Genomic DNA, 5463 nt, shown 5'->3' on the forward strand with positions numbered 1-5463 from the left:
TCTGGGCATAGAGCAGCAATAGGGGGATACACATGATAAAGTCACCCCAAGACACAGGGACAGAGAATTCAGTGGAAAGACTCCGAGAATTCTGCTCCCAGAGATCATTCATTCCTGCTCACACTGACCCTTGTAGAAAGGGGACATCGTTCCCGGCAGCCTGTACTGAGCATGTGGCTCCTGAGTGGGGTTTGTTGTTTAGGAAACCTGCTCCGGCTTTTCCATTCTTTCCTTGCAAACAGGAAAACTTCTCCTGGGGCTGTGTGCAGGCAGAGCCCTGAGGAGAGCAGGTGGCACATGGTGCGCTGGGCTGGGACAGCCAGCTGCAGAGCTCAAGGGAAGAAGCCCAAAGTGTCACAATGGCTCCTTGCCTTCCCATGCAACACCTGGGTCACAATGGTCTCCTTGATTCCATGAGGCCCCACTGTGTCACAATGGCTCCTTGGTTCCATCAGGTTCCGCAGTGTCACCATGGTCTCCTTTGATCCGCACTGTCATCATGGACAATTGGTTCCATGAGGCCCCGCAGTGTCACAATGGTCCCTTGCTTCCATAGGTTTGATGTTGTAACAAAGGACTCCTTGCTTCTATGAGCTAGCCTGCTTTTTGCAGAGGTGTCTTTGGTTCCAACAAGGCCCCGCTGTGTCTCAGTGCACCCTGGCTTCCATGTGGATGTGGAGTATCACAAAGGCTCCTTGGTTCCACCAGGTCCTGCTGTGTCACAATGGGTCCTGTGGTCCCTGAGGCCCTCCAAAACCATCGTGGAGGCTTGCTTCCATGAGGTTCCATTATGTGCCAGTGGTCATCTTGGTTCCAGGAGTTTCCTTAGTGTCACAATGCTCTCCATGCTTCCATTAGGCCCTGCTTTGCAACAATGGTCCCCTTGTTTCCATGAGGCCCCGCTGTGTCACAATGGACCTATGGTTCCGTGATGTTGCGTGGTGTCACCGTGCTCTTCTTGAATCCGCCGTGTAACCATGGACCATTGGTTCCATGCAGCCGTGTCACAATGGGCTCCTTGATTCCATGATTCCCCACGGTGTCACAATGGAGCCTTGTTTCTAGGAGGTTCTGTACTGTCACAATTGCCTCCTTGATGCCATCAGCCCCTGCAGTGTCACAATGGCTCCTTGGTTCCATGAGGAACACAAGAGCTTGGCATAAGCATTGAGCAACAGCTGCTGAACACACCTGGCAACATCTGCTTGCATCAAAAGAGGGCTTCAAGCTGACAATGGCACCAGCAGCTTCCATCTGCAACAGAGACCCAGGAAAGGACAGGCTGTGCTGGTTTGGACAAATGTGGAGGAAAATATCCTCTTATAGAAGGCAGGTTACACCCAGCCCTCCCCCACCAGGTTTTTGGAAAAAAGAACTTTCCTGGGAAGAAAGTGAAAGAGATAAAACCTATTTTTTTAACAAACACACAGGAAAAGGATAACAATGCTAAATATTAAAACCTCTCGCTGTGCAGAGAAAGCTGGGATAATTTGAGAGTCCTTCCGTGTTTCGGTGGGGTCTCCTGAAACATCCATAGACAGCGAGGCCCGTGCAAAGAAACAGGGAGCGATTCTTGAGAGAAGTTTCAGAGCTCTTTCTTCTCCAGCCACATGGGCGGGGCACTGCCAAAGAACTGAGCAATCACAGCACAACCAGGGCCCTCCTCGCACAGGGCAACACAAAATAAGCAGTGCTGAACAGGATTAGGGCACATGTGAGCAGGGAGCAGGGAGACCCCGTGCCCAGGCCATGCCTCTACCCCAGGGTCCCCTCTCCCATGACCTCATGGCAGGGGGGAGGAACCCCAACACTTCCGTAGGTGCAGTCTCTCTCCTCCTCCTTGCAGCTGGCTCATGGGCCCACATTCAGGGCCCCCACCTCGGGAGAAAATTCTCCCAATGTGCTCTGATGTTGAAAGAGTCAAGAAGAGAAGAAGGGAAAAAAAACCCCCGAAGTCCCAGGAAAACAAAGTTCAACTCTCCATCTCCCCCCAGAGAAAAGGAGCTGAAAACTGGCTAAAAAGAAACCAAGTTGCTTCCTCTGCTCTTGCTGCAAGCAGGATGCAGAGGAGTGTGTATGTGTGTCCTTGAACAAACGCTCTGAGAAGTTTGTCTGGCTTTTTTTTCCTCTCCCCCCTCTCAGGCTCAGTTGAAAGGCACAGAAATGCACAAAGTTCACTTCTGGGCATAGAGCAGCAATAGGGGGATACACATGATAAAGTCACCCCAAGACACAGGGACAGAGAATTCAGTGGAAAGACTCCGAGAATTCTGCTCCCAGAGATCATTCATTCCTGCTCACACTGACCCTTGTAGAAAGGGGACATCGTTCCCGGCAGCCTGTACTGAGCATGTGGCTCCTGAGTGGGGTTTGTTGTTTAGGAAACCTGCTCCGGCTTTTCCATTCTTTCCTTGCAAACAGGAAAACTTCTCCTGGGGCTGTGTGCAGGCAGAGCCCTGAGGAGAGCAGGTGGCACATGGTGCGCTGGGCTGGGACAGCCAGCTGCAGAGCTCAAGGGAAGAAGCCCAAAGTGTCACAATGGCTCCTTGCCTTCCCATGCAACACCTGGGTCACAATGGTCTCCTTGATTCCATGAGGCCCCACTGTGTCACAATGGCTCCTTGGTTCCATCAGGTTCCGCAGTGTCACCATGGTCTCTTTTGATCCGCACTGTCATCATGGACAATTGGTTCCATGAGGCCCCGCAGTGTCACAATGGTCCCTTGCTTCCATAGGTTTGATGTTGTAACAAAGGACTCCTTGCTTCTATGAGCTAGCCTGCTTTTTGCAGAGGTGTCTTTGGTTCCAACAAGGCCCCGCTGTGTCTCAGTGCACCCTGGCTTCCATGTGGATCTGGAGTATCACAAAGGCTCCTTGGTTCCACCAGGTCCTGCTGTGTCACAATGGGTCCTGTGGTCCCTGAGGCCCTCCAAAACCATCGTGGAGGCTTGCTTCCATGAGGTTCCATTATGTGCCAGTGGTCATCTTGGTTCCAGGAGTTTCCTTAGTGTCACAATGCTCTCCATGTTTCCATGATTCCCCACAATGTCACAATGCTCTCCAGGCTTCCATTAGGCCCTGCTTTGCCACAATGGTCCCCTTGTTTCCATGCGGCCTTGCTGTGTCACAATGGACGTACGGTTCCATGATGTTGCGTGGTGTCACCGTGCTCTTCTTGAATCCGCCGTGTAACCATGGACCATTGGTTCCATGCAGCCGTGTCACAATGGGCTCCTTGATTCCATGATTCCCCACGGTGTCACAATGGAGCCTTGTTTCTAGGAGGTTCTGTACTGTCACAATTGCCTCCTTGATGCCATCAGCCCCTGCAGTGTCACAATGGCTCCTTGGTTCCATGAGGAACACAATAGCTTGGCATAAGCATTGAGCAACAGCTGCTGAACACACCTGGCAACATCTGCTTGCATCAAAAGAGGGCTTCAAGCTGACAATGGCACCAGCAGCTTCCATCTGCAACAGACACCCAGGGAAAGGACAGGCTGTGCCGGTTTGGACAAATGTGGAGGAAAATATCCTCTGATAGAAGGCAGGTTACACCCAGCCCTCCCCCACCAGCTTCGGGAAAAAAGAATTTTCCTGGGAAGAAAGTGAAAGAGATAAAAACTACTTTTTTAACAAACACACAGGAAAAGGATAACAATGCTAAATATTAAAACCTCTCGCTGTGCAGAGAAAGCTGGGATAATTTGAGAGTCCTTCCGTGTTTCGGTGGGGTCTCCTGAAACATCCATAGACAGCGAGGCCCGTGCAAAGAAACAGGGAGCGATTCTTGAGAGAAGTTTCAGAGCTCTTTCTTCTCCAGCCACATGGGCGGGGCACTGCCAAAGAACTGAGCAATCACAGCACAACCAGGGCCCTCCTGGCACAGGGCAACACAAAATAAGCAGTGCTGAACAGGATTAGGGCACATGTGAGCAGGGAGCAGGGAGACCCCGTGCCCAGGCCATGCCTCTACCCCAGGGTCCCCTCTCCCATGACCTCATGGCAGGGGGGAGGAACCCCAACACTTCCGTAGGTGTAGTCTCTCTCCTCCTCCTTGCAGCTGGCTCATGGGCCCACATTCAGGGCCCCCACCTCGGGAGAAAATTCTCCCAATGTGCTCTGATGTTGAAAGAGTCAAGAAGAGAAGAAGGGAAAAAAAAACCCCGAAGTCCCAGGAAAACAAAGTTCAACTCTCCATCTCCCCCCAGAGAAAAGGAGCTGAAAACTGGCTAAAAAGAAACCAAGTTGCTTCCTCTGCTCTTGCTGCAAGCAGGATGCAGAGGAGTGTGTATGTGTGTCCTTGAACAAACGCTCTGAGAAGTTTGTCCGGTTTTTTTTCCTCTCCCCCCTCTCAGGCTCAGTTGAAAGGCACAGAAATGCACAAAGTTCACTTCTGGGCATAGAGCAGCAATAGGGGATACACATGATAAAGTCACCCCAAGACACAGGGAGAGAGAATTCAGTGGAAAGACTCCGAGAATTCTGCTCCCAGAGATCATTCCTGCTCACACTGACCCTTGTAGAAAGGGGACATCGTTCCAGGCAGCCTGTACTGAGCATGTGGCTCCTGAGTGGGGTTTGTTGTTTAGGAAACCTGCTCCGGCTTTTCCATTCTTTCCTTGCAAACAGGAAAACTTCTCCTGGGGCTGTGTGCAGGCAGAGCCCTGAGGAGAGCAGGTGGCACATGGTGCGCTGGGCTGGGACAGCCAGCTGCAGAGCTCAAGGGAAGAAGCCCAAAGTGTCACAATGGCTCCTTGCCTTCCCATGCAACACCTGGGTCACAATGGTCTCCTTGATTCCATGAGGCCCCACTGTGTCACAATGGCTCCTTGGTTCCATCAGGTTCCGCAGTGTCACCATGGTCTCCTTTGATCCGCACTGTCATCATGGACAATTGGTTCCATGAGGCCCCGCAGTGTCACAATGGTCCCTTGGTTGCATAGCTTTTACGTTGTAACAATGGACTCCTTGCTTCTATGAGCTAGCCTGCTTTTTGCAGAGGTGTCTTTGGTTCCAACAAGGCCCCACTGTGTCTCAGTGCACCCTGGCTTCCATGTGGATCTGGAGTATCACAAAGGCTCCTTGGTTCCACCAGGTCCTGCTGTGTCACAATGGGTCCTGTGGTCCCTGAGGCCCTCCAAAGTCATCATGGATGCTTGCTTCCATGAGGTTCCATTATGTGCCAGTGGTCATCTTGGTTCCAGGAGTTTCCTTAGTGTCACAATGCTCTCCATGTTTCCATGATTCCCCACAATGTCACAATGCTCTCCAGGCTTCCATTAGGCCCTGCTTTGCCACAATGGTCCCCTTGTTTCCATGCGGCCTTGCTGTGTCACAATGGACGTACGGTTCCATGATGTTGCGTGGTGTCACCGTGCTCTTCTTGAATCCGCCGTGTAACCATGGACCATTGGTTCCATGCAGCCGTGTCACAATGGGCTCCTTGATTCCATGATTCCC

Source organism: Aphelocoma coerulescens, unplaced genomic scaffold, assembly GCF_041296385.1.
Source record: "Aphelocoma coerulescens isolate FSJ_1873_10779 unplaced genomic scaffold, UR_Acoe_1.0 HiC_scaffold_83, whole genome shotgun sequence".
NCBI lineage: Eukaryota > Metazoa > Chordata > Aves > Passeriformes > Corvidae > Aphelocoma > Aphelocoma coerulescens.